Source organism: Ochlerotatus camptorhynchus, unplaced genomic scaffold (assembly GCF_037179485.1).
Source record: "Ochlerotatus camptorhynchus isolate MF236.1 unplaced genomic scaffold, CSIRO-AGI_Acam_v1.1 ptg000082l, whole genome shotgun sequence".
NCBI classification, from domain to species: domain Eukaryota; kingdom Metazoa; phylum Arthropoda; class Insecta; order Diptera; family Culicidae; genus Ochlerotatus; species Ochlerotatus camptorhynchus.
The window spans coordinates 3011492-3037945 of NW_027040572.1; the positions used below are offsets into that span (position 1 = coordinate 3011492).

Genomic DNA, 26454 nt, shown 5'->3' on the forward strand with positions numbered 1-26454 from the left:
AGCCCTGAATGTTGAAAAATAAACTTCCCGAAACTTGAAGATTTGATTTTTCTTAATCCAGAAGCAAGTGAACTTTGTTTTGCATGAGATATCAAATAAAAATGTCGAAGTCTCAGATTTTTATTTTTTTTACCTTGAATTTGATCTCGAAAAAAAAAATACTATGTTGAATTATCTTGACACTCTTGGAACTCTTCACAGCATTTCTTTAAAATTGGCTCAAGAATTTCCTCAGAGTTCGTCTTAAAGCTCGCTCTGCTATTCCCTTACAATTTGCTGCATAATACACTAAAAATTATCTGCAGAAGGCTCTTTGATTTACTCTACAGTTCCCATAAAATTCTTAAATAGGTTCGCTGTACTACCTAGGAATTTTCAAATTATTATCCTGAAATAAAATCACCTCAGTATTCACTCGGTATCTCCTGAAATTCTCTTCAGAATTCCGTCTAAATTCCACTTAAGGTTCTACAAAGGGTAAGTAATTTTGTGTTCGTCTTCTTTTTGAAATATTCTTCAATCATACACGTACATTCACATAATATTAATACAAAAATTTAAAACTTGTATTTCATGATTTTAGAACTTCTTGGGTAAAACATATTCACTGTATTTACTTACTTGTGTTCTTCGAAGCATAGCACAATAACACACCATTGAATACACAAAACCTAAAACAACTGCTTCTCAAAATTCTTGGTGAACAGAATTGAACACCAAGAAAACCACTTCAACTTTACTGCTTTGCCAGTAATCGTTAAACTATCATTGAAAAAGCGTTGCCAGATGTATTACCTCTAGCAATGAATTTAAGTTTATTAAAACAAGCAATTGCGAAGTTTGACTCATTAACATAGATGATTGGATGTATTTAATGGTGAATAAATATCTGAAACTGAGTAAACCGGTCCAATTTAAAAAAGCCACAGAAGATTGAATTCAACACTAACAGGGTTGATGGCAGCAGTGCACGTAGCCTGGCATTCACTTTCCCGCTCAGGGGTGTAAACAAACTTGCATACAGCGCAGTCTGGCAGTGTGAATGTTTTGTCTGCTACATTCTTATCCACTAGATAGTGTTACATCACATTTGCTGTTGTATTGAAATGAAGGAAGAAAAGTTTTCAATAGTTTTCCTCACCATACACGTTGACATTTATGAAACATGAGCAGTTTTGGCGAGGGGACATGTACTTCCAATGAATTTTACCAATACATTTAGAAAATGATGATCGAAGAATATTTCAAAAAGAAGAAGTAAACAAAATAATGACCCTTTGTAGAACCTTAAGAGCCAACCACATTAGAACAGTTTGCGTAGCGTTGATGTAAATTTGACAGTCAGACAATAGATTTAGCTGTCACTTTACCGCAACGTGTCGGATGTGGATGGGCCTTCAGAGTTCTCTAAGAGCAGTCCCGTAAATTCCTTGAAATGCTTCCCAGAATTCTCTAAGAACACTTCTTTGATTTCTCTTACGATAATCACAAGAATAGTCTTGGAACTCTCCTAAGTATTCCTTTGACATTTACCTCAAAACTCTGTTGAAATGTCCTTGAAACTTTCCTTGCAGTTTCTTATGAATATTTCTTAGAATACCTTAGGAATCACCGAACGTGACCTCAAGATATCAGCAATTATATTATTCTTGTCTAATTTTATTCATCATTATGAATTTTAGCCCAGAATGAATGAGAAATAAACAAAATGTAGCTTGAAACATGTTCATCGAACATAGATACAACCATTTGATAGAGCTAGTTTAGAAAGGTTTGGCAGCCCTTTCTTATACAGAACTCTTTTGAAATTCTCTTTGGAATTACCTTTGAATCCTCCTCAGTATACTGTTGGACATTTTATTTGAATTCTACTCAATATTCCCTTGGGATTATAATCAGAACTATCGTGGAATTTTCCTTACGTTTCATCTAGAGCTCAACATAACTGACATGAAAGGCATCCTTAGATTTCACTTCAAGTTTTCCAAATAATTTTTCCCCTTTCTCTCCTCTGAATTCCGTTGAAACCAACCCAATTCTCATCAAATTCCCAGGTAGTTCTGAAGAGAATATTACGGGAATTTTGAGGAGAATTTCAGGAAAATCAAAGGGATTTTCGAGCAAATTCTGAGTAGCATTTCAGCAAATTCTAAGACCTCTCAAGAAAATGTTAAGAAATATTAAGAATGTCAAGAGAATTCTGAGAAATAATCCCTTGGAATTCTGATGTGAAGTCCAAGATAATTTTTGGACAATACTTTGGAAAATTTCGGGTGAAATCCAAGAGCAGGACAACCCTGATAATATTTCCTAAATAATTATGATAATAGTTTCCATAAAATTTTTAGGTAAACTTTCATGGAACTCGGAAGAGAATTCGAAGGCAAAGAATGGAAGAGTTATCTAGATTCTATGACATGAAAAGTTATCATGGTTCAAAAACATACAAAGTAATTTAAATTGCTGGGCATAGGACATCAACAAACTATTGAGATATCGAAGTTAACTAAAACTTAAGTATCAGAGGTTTGGACTTTTTTTTGGATTCTCTCTGAAATAATTCAGGTCTTTAGCTTGATAAATTTATGAAACTCTGGGACTTCTAATTTGTATGGATCTCATACATAATTTATGGTATCTCGCGCTAAGAGAAAGTTTAGAATATCGAGTTTGAAAAAATATTCAATATATCGGACTTTTTATTAACAGAACTCGATTAATACAGGCAAACACAAACATATTTTAAGATTCAAATCCAATTCCCGGTTATTCCCGGCTGTTTTCAATTCCCAGTTAATTCCTGGTTCTCCCGGTTTTTCTGGTTCAGTAGCCACCCTGCATTTGTCCATTCGAATTGTTGTCCCTCTAACTTTCATTCGATCTTTTGTTCATTCGCCCTTTCGTCCATTTCACCTTTTGTTTTCATTCGACATTTTCCCATTCGGAATTCATCCATCGAATTTTTGTTCATTCGACTTTTTGCCTATTAGACCCCCTAACAGTCATTCGACCTTTAGTCAATTCGACCTATTATCCCTCGACATTTTGTTCTACAACCGGAAGTTTTAATAATCTAGGAACATGTAAATAAATGTTAACTGACGAGTGACTTACTGCAAAGTGAAATTTCCAAACATTATTTGGGATAACTTTGAGGGTTTTTTAGACGCCGAAACAAAAATCGAAATAGTCTTTAATACTCCGAGGCATAGCATAATCAATATCCTGGTTTTCAGATAAAGCCAAATTTTAAGATTTCAATACGCAGCCATTATAAGATTCCAGAACCACGAAAATAATACCACTTCTTAAACTAAGATTAAAATTTAACGTACTGTGGTTCAATTTTCATGATTTGTCCTTCGACTTTTCGACGTTCGTCCATTTGCAATTTATCCTTCGATCCATTTTGCGCATTCGACCTTTCGTTCCTCTAATTTTCATTCGACTTTTTATACATTTAGACCTTTTGTACTTTTCGACCTTTTGTCCCTATCGCCCTTATGGCCATTCGACCTTTTGTTCATCACGGTAATTTGTCCATTCGAATTGTTGTTCCTTGAACTTTCATTTGATCGTTTATGCATTCATTCGACATTTATCCTTCGACCTTTCGACATTTGTCAATTCGAAATTAATCCATCGTACTATGTTCAAATTTTCATAATTGGCAGTTTTTGTTAAATCACAGGGTGTCGACACAATGATAAAAAAAAATCGCTGATATTCCCTGATTTTCCAGTCCTTTTTCTGCAAAAATCCAGGATTTTAGTGTTAGAAGTAAAGGAAATTAAAAAATAAATTAAGCTTACTGATTAAAGATTAATACGTTAATCTACAGTTTTGGCACTACAGTAATTTTGAGGGAAATTATGGATTGATGGTTTAATTACTGAGTAAATAAATAAGCTCGAAATCCATTAATAGACACCATTTTGCATAGTTGTAGAATTTCCTAATGTTGGTTCCTGTAATAGAGAAAACCATTGTTTCGAATGATTCCACTAATAAACACTATCGAAATAATAGGTTTTCTTTATCAATGACATTATTTCTCATCGTCCTGTAGACCTCTTAGAACTCGAAAATTAGCTATGAAAACACATGTAGAACAAATTACGCAAAAATGGTACCATCAATCGAATGATGCATGCACCTGTATAACATAAATTGCGAAGAAATTGACATCACTATGTCCAAACACCAAATAAAAACTCGACTAAGAAGAAATAGAAATAATGAGTTGCATGTAAGTAAAACTTTGTAAACATTGTAAGTAGTCTACTTTGCTTTACGAAATAAATAAATAAATGAATTTAAAAAAAATAGCAGATTCAGGATCTTGAGATTCTTCTTAATTTGGAATATTGAAAATTTTCACAAGTTGATGTTGCTATGTCTGGAATCATTTTAATATTTCAAACCCCATGATTTTGATTTTGATTGATTTCCTTTATTTAAGAGATTTTCAGCTGTAAACTGGTTCATCTCCGCCCATAATTTTGTTTTATTTTAATCCAGAATAAATTTAAATGTTTTTTTTTTACCCTGGACTTTTTTTTTTCCTTGATTTTTGTTATAAGTCCGAAATTCGTAGGAACGCAAATGCCTTTGATTTTAATAAAAAAGCAACATTTTCCTAAGTACGAAACCTTGAAACTGAAATACGTACCAGAACTTTGAACAAACATGACTTGGATATTTAAAAAATGTGTCTAGTCCAAGAACTTTTCCCTGGATTTAAATTTTTACACAAATACATTGTATCACTTTTTATATGATTTGTGATATCATTATAGTTTGTTGTCATGCAGTTATGAATATTCCAAGATTGTCCAGGTAGCCGATACCCATTTTTTTTATTTTCTCGCTCTTAATTTCACAATTTTCAATCAAACTCGTCCAGCTGATAGTAGAATCCAAGATTAAATTCTGACAATGATTTCAGAAATATCAGTTCAGTTTAAACATCATAACGGCAGGAATTTTCTTTTATTTGAGAACATTTTTCCAATCAAACAAAAAAAAACAGACAAGTTTTACCAACACATGCAAATACTACACTAAAATGGTATCTTTTCATGCATTGGTGAAGCATATGTTGACAAATTAAACTAATTATGTCCCAGCTCTTTAAGTTCATCCCGCCTAAAGGCGTGCTTGGGTAGAAGAGACCCCCCTTACCAGTGAATGCTGTTATCCTATCATGCAAATGAAGAGCAAATATTACGAAACGGCAGAGCTCACAGGCAAAAGTGTGTTTCGTTCCACGTGACATCAAATAAACATTGAAAAGATGAACACAGCAGACTGTGTCAACAGGGTATGTAAATTTAGACAGAAAGTATCTTCGCAACCGGAAACCAAACTCCTGCAATGCGTCTACGAAAACACCTATCAGCCAGGATATTTTCCATCTTTCCCACAACAACCATTTCGTAACTTGATAAAAAAAAACAATAAAACATTTTTTTCCCGGCAGCAGCAGCAGCAGCAAGCAAACCTAACTTCTCAGCCATAAATAATACTTTCTTCTCCATACTGTTCGAAAACAAAAACCGAAAAGTTCACGTTTGCAAAATAATGAGAAGAGCTGTTCTGGGATACAAATCGTAGAACAAAAAGGAGCTTTTCCACATTTTTTTATTTTGTTTGCAGCCGGGTCGATGCCAAGACCCGACCCCAATTGTTGGGACATCTTCTTTTGTCGTCCAATAAATAATCGGTGGAAAGGAGTGTAAACAAAGGGACGGAAAAACGTAAACCATCACAACAATGTGCTGATCCGATAAAAAGAGGGAAATTTGGGAAATTTATTGTAATAAATACACTGAACGAAATGGGTGTTGGAGAGAAACGTTAAATTACAATTTCTTAGAACTGAGATGTGTAATGATGCTTTTGGTGTCATTCGAAAGGACCGTACAATCACGGTATCCTTGTACCTATTTTCCTCAGTGTAGGCCTAAGCGAACGAAAACTCGTACCCTTATCAACGTCGGAATCCACTGACCCGGACAAGAGCCCCATCGTTCGCATCGCTTCTGTGCAAAAATGCAACACCACCATCTCGGAGGGTAACGGTTGTCGTCGTCGGTTCGGCACGTGGCTATAGCTGGAAGGAAGGAATTTCTTGAAATATGTCCAACGCCGGAAGTATGAAGGTTGCAAAAGTCGCAAAAGTTTTCCCTCTGGTTACGAATGATAGGGAAGGCAGCAAATTCACTGTCAAAGTTAGTCCGCCGAAGCAAGACCAACGATAATGGTGGATGTTAATTAGAGTAATTCCGCTTCATGCCTACCCGGGGTGTGCGATGACGATGGCGAGAATGTCGTCGTGTTTGATACTCATGAATCATCCCCGAAGGCAGCAGGGAATTAGACTTAATTTAGCTTATATTTATGATAATACTAATGACCGAAAGCCGTGGGCGGTAGGGTGTTAATGCAAAACGACCGACATCAGCACCATCAGAAAGGTCAGTAAAACATCTCCTAAAACTATAAGAATGACATTTGAACGAAATTCTTTTGGATACTCTCGAAATATTTTTGGATTCAATCATCCTACCAACACACGCAAACACCGATGGCGACAAATGTAAATTTTTCACCTCCGTGGAGGCAATAAATTATCCGAAACATTTAAATTGCACGTTTTAATCGTTCCCTCGTACAATAACAACTGCAGGAATGACACACAAACTCTCGCCAATATGGCGTGTAGCACCGTCGTACATCTTGCAATAACAACGGCACAGCTACAGCCAGCAGCAGCAGCAGCAGCAACAGCAATTAAGCGCCACATTCTTCATCGTTGACCACTTGTGCAACACTCAGTTCTATACAATATCCACTAGCAGAAAATCTTATCCCCATAATTGTTGCAATTCTTCTGCTTCCATCTCTCAACACACCATGTAATAGACATGGCAAGAACATTTCATGAATAACCAACCGATTGTTCTACTCAACTCGACTCATGTCGCGTCAAATTGCAACCGCAAAGCAAGAAGCAAAATTCTAAGCTCAATTAAGACAAGTGCAACAATTGCTACACGACAACGACGACCATCATCGTGTCGTTATTATCATCATCGTCATCATCATCATCATCATCATCGTGGGCATCGTAGCTGGAACGAATGACATTTTTTGCGCCCTGTGACGAATGTGTTGCAATACAGTGCAGCAACAGCAATTGGCTACGGTTGGTGCAGTTTTTAAGCCATCATAGCGCAATTTGTTGCAATAAACTACAATTAGTCGAACGCTTTGCTGCAGGTCACTGTTTGCTTGACGAAATCGACCCCAGGATTGATACCTATACAATACCGTATAGGAGCTGTTACTTTTAGAATTTTGACAGATACAACTATGCAAGGAATGAAGAAACTAGCAATGGAGCGTCTCGTGTAATTGATTTGTTTTTTGATGGGTGAATATTAGATAAAAGCCGGAAGAACTGGCGATATCTGCTTTCTCTGCGATACCTCACAACGCCTCAGTGGAGCAATGATGAACCCAAGAATGTCAGTCCGTATCGTGCTCTCTTGCCCTGCGGATCTATTTGTTTTTTGCTGAAGGAAGTGTTACTGCTACCTAAAGCAACAACAAATTTAAACAGCACTTCTGTGTTCTAAATATTACCTTCAAATGTTCAATCGATTCTTATTCCTCTTCGATCCTTGTTTGGACCTTAGCCGAGGTAATCCTGCTTTGATATCGATTTGGAATTCCTCCGGATTCTTCTAGTAATCTACTTGTAAGTCGATTTGGGGAAACTTTCTTCTGCCGTCATGAACCTAAACGCAAAAGAAAAGGGCAATCTCCTGATCCCCCTTCTGATGGTATTTATTTGAGCAATCAATTTGATATGCTCATGGATGATGAGAATGATCAATTAAACATTCCCGGCTTAATGCCAAGAAGGAAAACCTCCCCACCCCCGCCTCCTTTTGTGCTAACCACTTCGGATTTCCATGCTCTTTGCACGGAACTTTTGAAATTCGTTAAATTCAAGTTTTCACTTCAAATTTGCTGTCGGGGTAAATGCCGTGAACCTTAAACGACTTACGACACCAAAACTGAACGTATGTTCAAGGTTGCCTTGAAAGGTCTGCCCAGTGATGAATCCCTGGACCAGATCAAAGATGAATTGACCAAATTAAATACTTGGAGTTGAGCCAGTCCAAGTTATCGAAATGAAAATGAAATCGCATCCCGGAGATTCGCGCAAGGTACATGCTTCGAACGAATTTGGTAGCAAAGATTACATCATCAGAAGAAAGGTTTGTGTATTTGCTCATTTTTCTATGCATTGTTTCCACCTTCACTCAAGCGCAGCGCTTTTGTATCTGTCGCTTGGATTCTGGCAAAGTACCAAGTCTTCTTGATATGATGTATTTGAAGCAATGAACCTTAAGGCTTTTTAACAACCTTAAGGCTTTAGAAAAAGTTAGCCTTATGCTTCATGTCCGAGTCAAGTGGGAACACTTCAGGAAGACTGGAGGAAATTTCCAAAACCTCACACAGTGCCTTAAGTGCCAGGGATGGGGTCACGGAATAAATAATTGCTACATGCCAGCTAAATGCATTAAATGTAGTGATTCCACTGAAGCGAAGGACAACTGTCTTTGAAGTACGATCCACCACAAATAAATTATTTAGGAATATAAGACGCGCAAAGCGATCCTACATTCTCGTTCTTATTTTTTATGATTAAGTGATTAAGTGTAAACAAACTATAAAAACAAAAAGCAAATTTAAAAAAAAAACCACAACATTAACATTTTGAGACTTTTACACATCTTTTGGCATTCTTTTGGTCACACAAAAGAAAACACAGCTTAGACGCATTTCGTGCCAAATCGTATTCGGAGCTGGCAGCGCTTTCTCAGATTTCAATGAAACTTTCTGGATGTGTGGACCTTGACTAAATAAGCCACTTTGCATATATGTTCTTAGTTTTTTTTTCCAAAATTTATCTAGACTAACCTTTGAGAAGGGCCAAACTTGTTTTGCCGATTTTTTTCAAAAAAAATATTATGGAAAAATGACAAAAATGTGTTGTATGGATGACTTTTAGAAAATGGTCCAAATATAAAAAATTACTTTTAGGAAATCGAAAAAAATTCTGAAAAAAAATTCCATTAGAGACCTAAATTGAAAAAAAAAATAATTTAAAAAATTTAAAGTCGATTTTAAAAACAATTGCCATGTTTGATTTGAATGAAACTTTGTCTCAAAATAGGTAGTTATGTTTACTACCATCCGTCCATACATCGCGAGATGGGCACTTTTAAGAAAAAAAAAACTTTTTCATGTCTGAACTGATTTTTTTAAATTTGCCATTTTCACACAAAACTAAACCAGTGAAGATCAAAATCATCTCAGCATCCAATGAAGCTCAATTTGCGATACAATTTTGTCTAATCAGCACTTAAGTTCACTTGGATTAATCGAGAATGTCATATGAAAAGGGCTCATGATGCATTCGGAATTGGCAGCACCCTCTCAGAGTTCAATAAAACTTTCTGGACATGTAGACCTTGTCAAAAAATATCATTTCCCTATTCTGTTGTCTACTACTGAGGCAAAATCTGATAATATGTGAGGGAAAAAAGACAAGATTTTTCATATATCATTTATTTATATATTTTCAATGTTTTAAACCAATTTTCATACATGCTATTTTTTTTTTTCTTTTTCCAATGAAGATAAATATTTTTGGTTCATCTTCTGAATTAGAATACCTTTTTGCCGCTACTTCTGACACTGACTGGACTTCTATTATGAGATATCACGCTACGGCATGACTCACAAATGCTCATCGTTTCATCAATTTTGTGGTTATATCCCATTGAATGTATTTGTTCTACCATCGTTGACGATATGGCTCGTAACTTATTTCGGTTGCATCTCGGTCCATGATAATAATTTTACTACACTTGTCTTCACAACTTCCGTTATCAGATTGACTGCTGCTTGTATGAAATAAACCTTATTTTTATAGTGCTCATAGGTAGAATGAAGTGATAGGTATATAATGTTGATGGTTTAGGTATAAATACCAGAAGGGCGTATATAATGATGATGCGATAGGCTTCCCACTTCCCAAATCGTTGTTGATACGAAAGAAGATCTCAATTTAAATTTTAATCATACCTAATTCTTTGTGGATAATTTTAGCTAATAATGCAAAATTGCTATAGAAGTATCGGATTTTGCCTCAGTAGTAGACAATATAATCAATTATATTATTTTCTAATGATATAAGCTCTTTTCATATGGAATTCTCGATTAATCTAAGTGATAAGTTGCTGATTAGAAAAAAATAATCACAAATTGAGCTTCATTGGGTTCGAAGATGATTTTGAGTTTCACTGGTTTAGGTTTGTGTGAAAATGCTAAGTTAAAAAAAATCAGTTAAGACACGAAAAAGTTTTTGTAAGTAAAACTTTTTTTCCTTAAAAGTGCCCATCTCGCAATGTATGGACGGATGGTGGTCTTGAGGCAAAGTTTCATCCAAATCAAACATGGCCGTTTTCTTAAACCGACTTTAAATTTTAAAAATCGATTTTTTTTTTCAGTGTATGTCTCAAATGGATTTTTTTTTTAGTTTTTTTTAAACAATTTCCTAAAAGTCATCCATACAACACATTGTTGTAGCACTTGTAATTTTCCCATAATATTTTTTTGAAAAAAAAAATCGCAGAAAAGTTTGGCCCTTTTCAAATGTTAGTCTAGATAAATTTTGGAAAAACTGGCTTCGATTCGATTTGGCGCAAAATGCGTCTTAAACAAATTTAAGCAATCAAGAACTTTAAAACATTTCAGGATTTTTTTTAACTAGTTCGTTTATTTGAAAGGCTCAATCGCGTTAGCTTTACGGAGCCGATAGTTCATTGTTCTTTATTTGTAACAAAATTCACATAATTCTATGTCTAGTAGGAGTTGGGCGGAATACTCGCGGGTTACTCGAGGTTAGAGAGGTACATTGTCGAAGGATAGGATCAGGGGAGGAGCTTGGGGGTAAGGTTTCGTTGTCTCATCAGAGCGTTGTCGCCAGTATGAATGGTAGTGCGGTTCTAGTTTCGTCTGGAGTTCGACCGGCTATGGTGACCAGTGGGCGACGATGAGACTCATCGAGACGGGGGGACAAGACAAACAAAAACTATTAAAGAGAGACAAAAGGCAAAGGAATTTCAGGATCTTGATTTTGTTATGATTCTGAGGATTGACTTGTTTTTTGGAAAATTCCAGAAATTTTTTAAATAGTGATCCAGGACTTGAATTAGGGAATTTTAGGGTTATTTAACATAGAAAAATATTCACATTACTCCATCCGAGTAAGATGGGTCAGGTTTAATTCATTTATTTGATTGTCACAACAGAATCAATGAAACCTCAATGATAGTTTACTTTTACAAACCAGCATTGGGGCTACATTAAGCCTGTGTTTGTGGACAACTTCTGTGCTGTAACCTGTCGTCTACGCAATTCGTACCTCCTATGGACGCCTGGGCACCACACTGCTTAGGGACTGTTCATAAGCTGCGTAGAGTTTTTTTTAAGACTAACAGAGTTTTAGACCCTCTTCCCCCTGTGTAGACTATTATACATACAAATTTATTGAAATTTTAATTAACCGTAGATAATCGCCAAACACCTCCACCCCCTTCCACAATGTTTCTACGTTGTTTATGGACAGCTCTTTATGGCTATGACCGTCCACTCGACAGATGTTGCAGGATACTCATTTTTAAGAATAGAATTAAGTCGCGCTAGTCAGTGTGGCTCTAATGACAAAGATGTTTGATGAATAAACTAAAACCAATCTTGCGTACCTCATTTACCCAACGATGAACAAAGTTGATCTTACCTGGACTTCCCAAAGATTATCCCGGATAATGGAAATTCCATCATCACCTGGAGCTTTCATATTTTGAATCTGTTTAGTTATAGGTCTAAATTCGTCCAAATCAATTCCCCAGGGATCATCGAAAATATTTTCCCGAGAGAAAATATTTAGATAATCCCAAGCAACCTGCTTCTCAATAGGATTAGTAAGATCCATACTGAAATTATGGGAACTCTCGAATTACTTAGTAAGTTTCTGAGCTTTTTCCGAATTTGTGATCAAAATTTTAACACGGCTGGAATAGGCTTTTGAGGTTTTTTTTTTCAAACATTTTGAGAGTTACCAAAAGGGTTTGGAACTCAGGTCTAATTTCGAAACATTATTTTCAAAAGTTTTGTTGTTCAGGGTAAAAATCGCTTTTTAATTTGTTTTTGCAATTCTCGCCAGATATCTTTCATGGCAGGATCACGTGTTCTTTGATATTGCCGCCTACGGACATTTTTCAGACGGATCAAGAGCTGAAGATCATCGTCTATTATAATCGAATTCAACCTTGCATTTTGGTACAGAGACAGCTCTTGCTTCAACTATAGAAGTAGTCAGAGATTCAAGAGCATTATTATTATCATCTTTGGTTTACAAAGGAATATTTGGATCAAAGATATATTCTATGGTAATCGAAAGGAGAGCTGTTAGGATTTTTTTTAAACTTTATTAGAGAGATTTTTAGTCGTTGGCTAGTTCATCTCTATAAAATGGGAGGCCCCAGAGGGGGGTTCTGCCAGCAAATTTTGTTACGGAGTTGGCTTACAATTTACATGTACTCAAATAGAAGCAATTAAAACAGATTCCAGTAAAAAGACTAACAATACAGGCAACGAGAAAAAAACAATCTGGTACATCAAAGAGATCGGAGCTCCACCGTAGGATGGGTAATTCCCCGTCCGGTAGAGATGTACCGTCAGCCAAAAGAAAGTTAAAAGGACCTAAATGTTGTTGTATAACCCAGCGTCCTTGAGGAAATAAATAACTGTCGCTAAAGTGGAAGGTTCGTCGCCCAGTATGTCCCTAATGATGTTAGGAAGTGCGTACAGCTCCCGTAGTTGTTGGTATTGCGGACACAGGCATAGGATGTGTTCCACCGATGCAGTGGTTCCGCAAACGTAGCACATTCTGTGGAACTGCGTCCTACCAAAGCTATGTGAGATCCTTGTATGGCCTGTCCTAAGACGAGAAACCACCTTCTGGTCCCGTAGTTTCGACATATCCGTCCACTTGCTCGTCGTTTCTTTGATTCTTCGGATGAAGAGGGATTGGGATTGGCACCACTCTGCTTCCCAGGCTTCCCACATTTTGCTGACTATCCATCGCTTTATGTCCTGTAGTGGCACTTCGTTGGTGTAACGAGGGCCAGCTGGTGCAGACCCTGCCACGCAGTCGGCTTCGCTGTTTCCTGGGATACCGCAGTGCCCAGGGATCCAGGAAAACGCCGTGTTCGGAGGTGTGGCCTCCACAATACCCTGTATCCAGGGGTGAGTCATGGTCTCCGATGTAAGGGCTTGTATCACGCTGTACGAATCAGATAGCACCAGTACGGGCCGGTCCGAGGGTGTTGTAACGGCAACAAAGATGGTCGCAGCTCCGGCGGAGAAAACCGAGCATTGTGGCGGTAGGCTGCTACTCATCGGATTAGAATTTCAAAAATTACTGGATGGTGATCAGAACTGAAGTCAGTATGGGTAACCAATTGGCTACAAAGTTGACATGAATCATTTAAGACCAAATCAGTAGTTGAGGGATTCCTTGTTGAAGAAAAGTATGTTAGGTTTTTCGGATATTGAGCAATTGAACTTCAGAACAACAATAAAACAGAATATTACCTTAGGCATTGCTTTGAGCATAATTCCATTTGCATTAAAATCACCAATAATGAAGAATTTTTAATTATCAGAGGTAAGTTTCTGCGGGTCATGAGAAAAATCTTTTGCTGGATTGAGGATTTATAGGTTAATCGAGCGAAGTTGCGATCATGTCAAATAAAAGGATATCCAGCTAGAGATGGCCAAGACAACAAACTTCACATTTAAATTGCCAGTAGTCATCATGATCATTTTCAATACTGGTCTCAGAAATTAATTTTAGATCAATCAAAATCGGATTAACCATAAATTAACTAAACCACTTGCTTTCAGTTGAAACAGCTGGAAACAAATTTCTTTTTCCTAAGAATCAGGAAAGTTCTTGGCAATATATTCACCCAATCTCAAACAAAAAAATTAGGCAATCATCATCCATCCAAATCAATTCCGAAAAGTTCGCATTATGCCCCGCTGTGCTCTCGGAATCACTTTTATTACACTTTAGCGCACCCCAGGAGGAGCAACTTCACTCTCGCAATGGGAAGAGAGAGAGTGAAATTCCTCCGAGCTGATGAACCATTCCACCCACTTCATTCGCCTTTTCTTCGTTGTTTTTCATTTCAGCAAAAGTGAGCACTCGAGCATTCAATGTGACAAACTTTGCAGACGATGTTGTTGATGCTGCTGCTACAATGGTATTGTCTTGGTGATTCCCTCGGCCCTTGGTTCACCTACCGTGCCATGCTTACTCATGCTGATGTATCCGTCAATCCTCAATGAACCGCAACGAACGGAAAGGGAAAAAGCATCTATTTCCTTTCGATATAGGCTGGTTTTTGCACAGCCTCACATGGCGATTTTCTTCAAACTCATTCAATATAGTTATTATTTTGAGTCACGGACGTTTGAAGTCACATCCTACACTAGTTCTGTACACACTAATGATTCGCAAAGTGCTGCTCATTTCAACATCCACTGTGCATCATCATGCGGTATCCAAACAACTTCCCTTTGATCATCCGAGAGATAATCCATCCGGAATTGCTCTAAAAAGCGTTAGCGTTCTGTTTCCCATTTCGGTTTCCCAGTCAGTTGGCCATTTTCCCGACCGTTACCCACATGTGTTTGTGTGTGTACATATATAGTTTGGCTGGATTCTGGGAAGGAAAATGCCAACAACTGTGTGTGTTTGTGCGCCTTCAGCTGCATTTCCCCGTAGGTGGAACCAGCGACGACAGCCTGCAGCAACTTCTGAAGATGAAGTTTGGCTGCTGATGTCTAGGTTTCCTTTATGTCCCCATTCTTCCATTGGGCAAATGCCTTTTTGAAAACGTAACACACATTGGGTAGAATGGCAATGGCACATACTGTCTGTCATGGCACATGACAGTTCACTGTGGCAGTCAGACTACACGTGGTGAATGGAAAGAGGGTGAAAAGTTCATGCTAGCACCATTGGAGCGTGTTTTTAGGTGTAATCCTCTTTTTCAAACACTATACTATACTAGTTGGGGCAGGGAGATTGTAGACAACGGTGGCGGTTGTAGACTGTCCGAGGTAAGGTATTACGCCAACTGCAGCAGAATTTGGATATGAAGAGCGAGGAGCCCTACTGCAGCAGTTGAACTTTGAAACATGACGGGGATTCAGGGAAAGTTGGTCGGGCAAGGGAACTGCTACGTGGGATTCAGCTGTTTGCTTATCGGTGGAAATGTTTCATTATTGGGGTGTTAAAAGATAATGATTATCGACCGAGGTTTTCGGTCAATCGAAAGTGTCGAAAGTCAAACTGATGCTGGGTAAAATGGACTTTAATCAACTTTGAATAAAGCGATGTTTGATAGTGTATTTTAGCTATACAAGAACCTATGCTTATATTTGTGTAACCATTCTCAGTTACAGCGAATGTACACTAGCCGTCTGGCAATATAGGAAAATGAACACACATTTTCTCCCAAGAATTCCCTTGCATCTTTTATTTGAGTTGATGATGATTATAGGAACAACCTTGAAATCCTCCATAGTATTCCTTTGAAATTTACCTCAAAATTTCGATGAAAATTTCTTTAAAACTATCGTCAAATCTTATTTGTAATACTCCTAAGAGTACACACTTAAGGACCACCCACATTAGATACAGATCTGATGTTAGTTAGCGTTACTTTAGACGTAAAATGGATTAATATAAGATGCAAAATTCCGGTCAATCAAACGCATTTTTTATCAAGTAACGAACTTTTGAGTCTCGGAGCACTTAATTTTACATGAAATGTTATGTCAAAGATGGATTCCGTCACGAATAAAATTTGTTATTTCTAAGCGTGTACTTTTCGAATCATGCTTAGAATTGTCGAAAAATTCCTTTCAGAATTACTTTTGTATTATCCAGTGGCGTCCCGTAACCTTATTTTTTACCTGTGCACCAACTTCCAAAACCAGATTTAATGCCTTATTCATACTCGAATCAGTTGAAAAATAAACTTTATCTTCTAGTTTACTCGATATCTATCCATTGCAAGCAATAGTTTGATAATTGTTTTTGTTTTGAGAGTTGGCGCACAGCTAGATTGAGGTTAAGGAAACGCCACTGGTATTATCCTTTTTCTCATGAAATTCGACTGACAAGTACCATGGGGCTCTACTTAGAATTCACTTTCAGTATTCCTTACAAATTCCTTAAAAAGTCTCCTCAAAAATTCTTTGAGGTTTCAGCACTCCTTGAATTCTCTTTGGGATTGCCTTGGAATGTTCCAAAGAATTGTCTTGTAAATTTCCTTTGAATCCAACTCAGACACATCTTGGAATTCTTTATACGCTTCACCTGGAGTCTGGAGTTCCTCAGAACTAATTTGAAAGGAAACCTCAAAACCACATTCCTAAAAAATCATCCACTGATGTTTTCCTCTAAATTTCCTTTAAATTATTCCTAGAGATCCTTGGAAATTCTCATTAATTCCAATCATTAGATTTCATAATAAGCTTTGAAACTTTTGCAATACCCTGAATTTATTTTAAATCTGGGTTCTTGGAATTTATTCTATGTCCGTAGTCTTGAATATTTATTTTCGTTCCAGATTCTTGTAAATTTCACCAAGTTTGATTTCACAGAGGCGTCGCGTGCCTCATTTGTTTACCTGTGCACCAAACTTTGTTCGTTATAGGTAGCTTACCACCACATATTAGTTTTTGTTTTATTTTTAATGCTCCATGAATTCAAGGGACATATTCTCAATTACTATATTAATCACTACCTAACGTAACATTAACAGCCTATCATGTTGTGTAAACAAAACTTGAATGGCCCTTCAAATTGCAAAACATAACTAATTCTCGTTTTTATCGCAAGGCTAACTCTTTCGACTAAAGTGTAATGAAGAATATCCGTCAAACACTTCCGAAAACATTTTTTTTTGATACAAAACATTTTCTAAATCTAGAGAAAATTTATGAAGTGCGCTGGGTAGCAAACTTGAATTAATCAACTCTTTATTCAACAGAACAACACTATCAGAAAGAGCCAGGGGAAGTTTTGACAGGGGCACCGGTGCAACCATCGGTAATTGAGAGATTTACAACTGACAAAAGAGTGAGAGCGAGTTTTTGCGTTCTCTTTCTCCATCACTCTCGTTGCCTGCAATCAGATATCCAAGTGCACAGCGAGAAATGCACGCTTTAGGCACCCATACATGAAAAATGTTCTACTACTTTAAACTCACACATTCCAACCGGTCTGCAAGTATTATAACGTGCAAAGCGTACCAGACTGCTGTTTCCGTGTTGCTCCCGTTTGAGGCGTGACTGCTGAAAGTTTCAATTACAACTAGCGATGCAAACCGCCATGTATTTTGGAAAATTTGTGGCTTGGCTTACATCAGGCATTTGACAATTCACAAACTTGCCACCCGCTCAAAAAACCTCGCTTTTAGGTGCACTGAGTTTTGTCATGGTAGTGATATCGACATGCTTAAAAAACAATGCATTAGAGATTAGGCAAACCATCCGAACTGAATTAAATCCTTTTTGAAGCAAACCAAGGTCGAAAATTTGATTGAGCCACACTATAAATTACACAGTTCGAAAAAGTAGTGTAAATTTCTGTTCAATATGATGCACATAAATGGAGCGTCACATATCATATATTATATATCATGTAAAGTTCTGACACATTACATACAATGTAGCAAATATTGTATACAAAAGCTCATCTTTGTAAATAACATTGTTTGCAAGTTGCTCGGTTGGGTGAAATGAAATACATGTCTACGTGATTGAATGTTTACATCACAATTAAAATTAAGAATTTTTATCTGTGTAGTGTATTTATGGTCACTTGTTGTCTGGAGTAAAGAAGTACAGCTATAATGTGACCATAAAATCTATAAAAATCTAAACGCATTTTTTTAAATAATTTACACGTGTGTCGTGCACAGGTTGCACATGTGGACGCGACGCCACTGATTTCATTAGATCCAAGATTTTAAAAAAATAGTCTATGTTTAAAATCTGTAGATATTATCCATGCTCCAGATCTTTTAAAAAAAATGCAATTCAAACCAAGGAATTTATGTTACAGAAGATAAATCCACTCCAGAAATATTTCGTTCAAAGGGTAAGAGTAACTAACGAGGAAGATAAAATTGATTGTATATTGAAATAAAGGTTCTTTGGCGTACTTCTATAAATTATAATCTTAAACATTTATTTGATAAAGGAATTTAAAAATTCCCTGAGAATTCCAGGTTTTTCCAGATAAAAGAAAATTCCCTGGGGGATTTCCAAGATTTTTTCAGGTAGTAGACACCCTCAATCCGGAAGACAGTTTCAAATGAAATCGGAACAATTTTCCGTGGGATATGAAAAGAAATTTCTGGAAAAAAAATCTATTACACCTTTCTAGGAAGTTGGCAGACAATTTCAGGGGTAGGGAAAGGCTCAGTAGCATGCATGCCTCTCACGCTAAATATCACGAGTTTTAATCTCATGCCCGTATAAGTCACGAATGACCTAAAATGTGTTAAAGTGACTATAATACCATATGAAATCATATTTCGGGGAAGTCTGGATAAACTTTCAGAGGAAGTCAAAAAAAAAAACTTGCGGAAGAAAAAAAAATCTAAGAAAATTTGCAGTGGATGTTGGAAAACAGTTCTGAAGACGGAAACTGGAAGAAACCTCCTGGGATAGTTCGTAGGAAACTTCTAGAAATTGTCGGAAGAATCGTCCATAGTAAGGGTTTTCGTGGCAATTCCGAGAGGAAGTCACAGGCTGCCCGACGATGAGACAATGAATCCTTTTGAGTGATGGAAGTAACTTTGGGGAAAAAGCGAGAGAATCATGCAGAGGAAGTGGAAAAAAATCCGCAGGAAGTTAAACGAAACCGCGGAGGGAACACAGAAGATTTTTTCTGGCAAACTAAGAAAAACTTTCGAAAGAAGTAGGGAAAAACTTCCCGGAGAAACTTGAAGGACTTCTATGAGAAATTTCTCTGGGAAATTGGGGAAAAAAACATCTGAAGAAAGTTGTGAGTAGTTTCCGGAAAAAATCAGATAAATTTTCGAGCGATGTCAGAAAAAAAAAACATCCAGGAGAGGTAGGAAAAACAAATCCTGGGCAATCGTAAAAATCCAGGATTTTTCAGAGTGCCACCAATTTCTGGATTTCCGATAATATCCGGAAAACTTAGATTCCGAAAAAACGAGAGTATCTAGAGTCTCGGCAATTTTAAGAGTTTGGGTGAGGACGTTCTGAGAGTTTTTCTTGGAGATCTGAAAGATGCGGAAGATCATGAAAATTCCTTAGATGTTGGAAGTTTATGGAATTCTTGGCAGCATCGAGTATATTCGGAGCTCTGGATGATATTATATTTTCCACAAATTCAGCAATTCTTGGAGATTCGGACTTTCGCAAATGTTAGGAAAATTATTTAGAACGAAACAGATCACATTTGTGGCATTCTAGTGCTAAAATGACATTCAAACAGGGGCGATTCAAATATGACGTCCACTCTTGAGAGGAGATTCGAGGTATTTCCTCAAATCCACATACAAAGGAGCGCGCGTTGGACTTGCTCATATACTTCCTGCGGCTGTGGAATAGTTCGAGCTACGTTTATCACTACTTTAAAACCCATGTTGCCATGTTGGAAATACCTCAAATCCCCTCACCTCTCACCCCTCACCCCTCAAAGTGTGAGTGCGCATGTGATTAGTATTGTCGCATTAATGGCAGCTTAATTTTAACTTCTGTTCAATTTTCATACTGCTGTACCTAGACACTGAGGAAATCTACATTAAGGTTCGAGAAATTTTAACAATTTAATGTAGCCTTCTTCGAATACTCATAATTGATTACACTAGTTAGCAGTGTCTCACGCTCTTCGACGATTTTCAATGAATTTATAATGCGAATATGCACTCAGATTTTTTTGTAACACTTACAGTTTTTTTTAGAAAATCGGGTTTAATTTCACAAAAGTACGTATTTTCAGGGAAATTTTGTTTTCCTGCTATGCCAAGATTGATTTCTGCTCTACGATTCAATTTTTAGGGTGATTTTTAGCCACTTCTGGGCTAGTTAATCATCGACCTGGTTAGGTTTGAATTTTATAGAATGGATCTTTTCGAATCCATACGACACGCCAAGCAAATTTCGATGAAAATACGTACTTATGTGAATTTAATATTTATTCAGTAATTCGCCAAAATTTAACCACTGAGTCTTACACTAATGATTGTTTAAACTAGGTATATGAATTATTCCTGGAATTCTACAGATGGATTTGTCATAACAATTAAGGAATAATTAAGCAGCCGTAGCTCGGCGAAGCCCAGCTTCAGAGTTCCGTAGATTTCAAGAAGTACAAGAACGATACGGATAGAGATAGTTCACTTAGTTGGTTACAAAGAACACCATCGATTTAATAAACAAATACTCGCTTACCGCTTTCAATTGAATAGTTACTGAAAATGTACCCAAATGGTTGATAATTCTGAAAATAAAAAGAGAAAATATTGTATTATTTATGTAGCATATTAAGCCTAATTAACCGGATGCAGAGATTGTGAATTATTTCTAGATCTATAAGTCGTGGTGTCTCGAAAAAGTCAAATCAAATTTCCATTGAAAAAATGAAACCGACCGCAACAAGCAAATGGCATCCGCATACCACCACTTTCCGTAATAACCCATATAATTACAAATTCCAAGAACTTCCACTCCTCGAGCTTCTTTATAGGCTCCAAATCCGCTAGATGAGCATAACTTTCGCAATTTGATTGCGTGCGCATAGCACAAAACCACACTCCGGTAAATAACCAAACTTTTCCCAAATTTCAAACAAACCACCACCCAACAACTCAGCTCCGTTAATTCGAGCGCACATTCTGCACTTTCCACCATTTATGCTTGCTGTCACCACAACCGGGAGCGCACGGGAAAATCAACGATGAAACGAAATTAAAATTACATTCCTGTCCCACAAGACGACGGGGGACGGGAATCGACAAAAAAGAAGCCTCTGCCGTCGTCGCCGTCGCAAAACCGCGCCATATGGCGAGGAAAGTGAAAATCTGCGCGCCTTTAGGAAAAGTGAAAAGATATTTCCCTCTAATCCATTGGCCTAGCCGGTCCTGTAGTAGGTAATGGTTGGGTCGGATCGGCAGCCGCAGAAAAACGATAAACCATCTCCGGCCCCATGTTGTGTGATTTTTTGTTTTCTTTATTTCTTTCAATTACGCGCCCAGCACAGTCCTGCCGCCGAGCTGCTGCTGCCTAGTTGCGAAACGGTTTGTGGTAGTCCGCCAGCCCAGTCGAGTCATATTTTCATTCATCGGACGGGATGGTTTACTACGCACCTAACGAGGTTTACGATCGTGCGATGGTTTGTTTCGCGGGAAAACTTGCTCGTCGTATAAAATTCAGAAAACGAACAGGGAAGCGCGAAGAATGCAGGTACCTTAGTAAAAAGCAAAGATGGGTAGCGGAGAGTACTCACTATAGTCTATTGGACCAGTATATTGCCTGGCTGCCTCTTCTGTGCTGCCAAGTCAAGCGAACGCCGTTCTCCGCGTGAGCTGAACGAACGGGCGAATCAACCAGCCAGCCAACCGAATGAGCAACGGTTAACAGTAAAGGGTGGATCAACGTAGTGGGATCGAGGGACTAGTCGATGGTAGTATTTAAATGGAATGATACAAATATGAAGTTTCGGCAACAAACATGCCAGGGTTAAAGTTTAGAAGTGACTGAAAATCATGAATAGTCAGAGTTGCCATTATCTAACAACACACCAACTTGAAGACGGCTTAACGGCTAAATGACGTCTGATCGAATGAAATGAACTTCAAATACCATTTGACCGAATTGTTGTACTGAGTCGAAAGGTGTGTGAAGATCATATTAAATTGGCAACTGTGGATATCGTTAAGTTTTGAAAATTTTAAGCACTCCAGAAAATATGTATGCCTACGAATTTGACAAAAAAAATCCTATTTTTTTTTCTTTTGGGTTGCCTGGACCAAGGATGATCTTGAAACAAGGAAAAATGAGTTAGTTAGTCTTCGACTATGTGATTCCTAATCTTCTATTCGTTGTGCCCCAGTTTGAAGTGTTTAAGAATAGGGATCTAATGCATGGTCATTGTCATGGGGCCTCCCTTAGCTCAGTCGGTAAAGGCACAGCTACAAAGCAAGACCATGCTGGAGGTGGATGGGTTCAATTCCCGGTCTGGTAAAGGAATTTTTCGGGTTGGAAAATATCTCGACTTCTCTGGGCATAGAAGTATGTATGATTGGACTTGCCACACAATTATACCAATACAAAAATAGTACAGGCATCGAAAGCTCTCAATCAATAACTGTGGAAGTGCATCTAGAACACTAAGTTGAGAGCACGCAATAAGCTAATTGCGATATGCAATAAGCTTGAAATGCGAAGAAGAAGAAGAAGAAGAAGAAGAAGAAGAAGAAGAAGAAGCATGGTCATTGTCGGTGTTATTGCTTAACTTTGTTGCGAATGAGTTCAATTTTTACTGGCAAAGAGGCGTGCCTTAGGAGAGTACTCTCACTCCTCGAAGGGTATAAATAGCGAGACTTTTCAATTAGAATCGATTTCTTGCGATGAAGGCAAAAAAGAACAAAACCAAATTCTTCATCATTTTTCAATAGTGATGGAGTAATACAGCATGCACTATACTAAGAAGACGGGATGTACTATAATAGATCAAATTACTGGTCACAGTGCTTTTATGTCCCGAACAGAGTAAAACAAATTTAGGAATATTCCAAGGATAAATTTTTGAACGATAACATATACACCGAAATGACAGCAGTACAACGAATCAGGCGAGAAACTGGAAGAATGTGAAAAACGTTCGCACTAAGTGCGAAGTCGAAAATTATAGATGATGGACTGTACTGAACTGATGGCACAGAACAGAAGGAGAATTGCAAAGGAATCAGCGAAGCAAAAAGTGGCAAAATTTCATATTCAGCAAGCGATGCGTGTCACACGGGCTTTCTATTGAAATATATGGACACTCACACCATCAAAACATGCTGCCTAAATATGTTAACTACAGGCGAAAGCTTGCCTTCAACCACCAGGTGTGCTAGTGTTCTCGAATGAAAAATTCTCCTTTTATGGATTTGAAGTTCCCTTTCTGTACTGTACTGATGGCCTGACTGAAGTTATAAAATCAGCGAGAAATCGTTTTTGGCTTAGATTCTCCGCATTTGGATTAATTTTATCTGTTAAAACGTAGCTAAAATAGTTACAAATTTATATACTTGAAAACAAGCTTGCAAATGCTCATTACAGCTAAAATGCTATTTTTCGGATTTATGAAGCTATGAAATATTGTAATGGTAATTCTTATTGACAAGATGCAAGAAGAGAAGGTAAAGTATTTGTATGATACATAAAACATGCTAATTTAGCTTTCAGAGGGTCACAATAGCGATTAGCTGTAACGATGAGCAACGTGATAAGCGAGCAATCAGAGATCATAAAATCGCTAGTTGTGACCTTCCGAAAGCAAAATTGATAAATTGTGTATGTCATACACAAACTTTACCACCCCTTCCTTGCTTCTTCAAAATAAAAATTATCATTATAGTATCTCATAGTTTCATAATTCCAAAAATTAGCATTTTAGCTGTGATGAGCAATTGCAAGCCTGCTTGAAAACGACTCAGCAATTGGCTACGATGTGTTCACTGTCAATTTTCGCATCGACTCTGCGAGCAACGAAGCATGTAGCTGTCGTCACGGAATAAAATTGATTGCTTAACTTTTTTTGATTTTTTTTATCGAAGTTTTATGTTGAACGAAATGATTAGTTTTGAAGCAAGTCGATGATAAACGACAACATTTGTGTGTGTGTGTTTTTTTTTGTAACTTATTAATAGAAATAATAGAATCAAGATTATTTTCCTGGTAGATTTTTCAAATTCCAGACATTATCCTGGTGTTTCACAGTGAAAATAAAATCCAGACTTTTTCCCGAAATTCCAGGTGTTCCTGGTTCGCTTGCTTGCCACCTAATCTCGGACTAAGATTTTTTTTCAAATAAGAATTTTTGATGTTTTGTTAAGATTTCAGTCATTATAAGATTTTTTAGGTTCTGGAAATAGAAAACAAAGTCCAATTTCAACCATGAGAAAAAAATAATAGAGATTTTAGAACTAAGATAGGGAAAATGACGGCTTCGGCATGCCAGACTATTTTCGGCAACCCAAATTGAAACACTATTTTCACTGGATTTTCTTACGAAAACCTTTCGCTGAATGCATGCAAACGGTTCTTTATGCTTTCAGCTTAAATTTGACTATATTTTTACCACTGAGAAAAAGCAATCTAGCAAGGTTTTCTTGAAATGAAACACACGCACTACAAATTGTAGCTGATTTCGAGTTGCCGATAATAGAACAGCAGATTTACATGCAGTTCAAATGCAACGGTTGCCGAAGAAAAACTGGTTGCCGACAATACTCGCTCTCACTAGAGAAGATTGGAGCTTTGTAAAAGCGTTTCAAAACAGTTTTTGACAATTCTGTCGACTGAAATTGTTAGAGCAGCTGGCAGCAAAAGATTGTATACAAACCAATACTGCATATGTGTGCGTTCCTTAGCGAAAAAGGCTATAGAAAGAAGGTTGCTGCTTAGGTTGCCGAGAATACGTAAATTCCCCTATATAAACCAAAATTTCAGAACTGAGGAGGATTTTAATGCTATGGTAATTCTGAAAATAATTCCTAAGAAATTGTGCGGAGAGCTCCTTGTAAATTCTAATGAGAATCCGAAGCTCATTATGAGTAGAATTGCAACATACATAGATAAAAATTCTGTTTTTTTATAGTGATGTAAACATTCATTGACGTAAACTTGTATTTCATTTCACACAACCGAGCAACTTGTTATCAATGTTGTTTTCAATACAACTATGGGCTTTTGAATACAATGTTTGCTACATTCCATGAAATGTCTCAGAACTTTACATGATATATATTTTGTAAACTTATATGATATGTGGCGCTCTATTTATGTGCATCATACTTAACAGAAATTTACACTACTTTTTCGAACTGTGTAGCTCTGAAGCATTGTGTGGAGGATTCAAATAGAGTTTTGAAGAGAAATTGAAGGAAATTATGAGTATAATATTAAACGCTCATAAGAAATACAAGCAAATTTTAGGAGCAGGAAAATCTGAGAACAACACTCGGAATTCTGCTGAATGTTTCAAAGGATTTTAGAAAGCATTCCGAAGATATTTTGAGGATACGATAATAAGAGGAAACTTTAACATCAATATCTGAGACAATTTCAAACCCTACCTAGAGTATTTAGGGAATGTTAAAGAGTTGATTAATCATTCTGTTGAGTTAATTAATATAATAGATAATTCTGGCCTAAATTTGCCTAACCAGTTTTTAGGACCACCTCTAAGAAGAATTGTACGGTGATTCTGGAGAGTGCACCAAGGAAATTCTATAAAGAATATTAAGGGAATTATAAAGAGAAAAATATTTCGTGAGCATAATTTTCAAAAATATTGTTTACATTCAGAGTTGGTTGGAAGTGCTATCTAACATGAAGCTTTAGTGTGATAATTTATTAGCTAAAGAATGGTCTTAGAAAAGGGTAGGTAGATAGCTCCGCACTTACTCTTTCTTAATCTAGCGCAGTTTAGCACCAAACAGAATGTTATTATTACTGATGGCTTCCAAATTTATTTACCTTTCCGTATGTACCGTATAAAGAGAAACCAATAGTTGAGATATTGTCAAAAGTCTAACACTGCTTTTTGAGGCCAAACTCGGCCTACGAATTCTAAACTCGGCCTAACGCATTGAAGCGCCAATTAATTCACTTCGGGCTATCGGATGAAGATAAAAATTGATTCGGTCCGAGCGCTTCTTTTGTTTTTGGGAGTAATGGGTGCAAACGTTCATATCACGCGTTCTCATTGACTTCGTTCGGTAGCTTATATACTAAAGTAGCGTAACAAACGCATAATTGACTTGTTAACTCTGAAATCATGGATTTATTTGAAGTTTTCTGCTCGATAGGCCAAAAATGGGCGATTGGGCCGAAGTAGTTCTCTACCCTATGTCTTCAAATTTCATACTACCGTACTCTACAGGAAATAACTACCTACCTTCTTCTAAGACCATTCTCTAGCTAATAAATTATCACACTAAAGCTTCATGTTAAATAGTATTTCCAACCAAC

General features: G+C 37.1%; 2 protein-coding genes across 7 annotated transcripts in view; one reads left to right on the forward strand and one right to left on the reverse strand.

The window, feature by feature from the left end:
- The window catches only part of LOC135698113 (phosphatase and actin regulator 4B-like), a 540677-nt gene that overhangs the window by 435749 nt on the left and 78474 nt on the right, over positions 1–26454 (reverse strand). The gene's annotated exons all lie outside the window — the stretch shown is intronic.
- Positions 1–26454, forward strand: part of Uev1A (Ubiquitin-conjugating enzyme variant 1A) — a 142044-nt gene that overhangs the window by 16 nt on the left and 115574 nt on the right. The gene's annotated exons all lie outside the window — the stretch shown is intronic.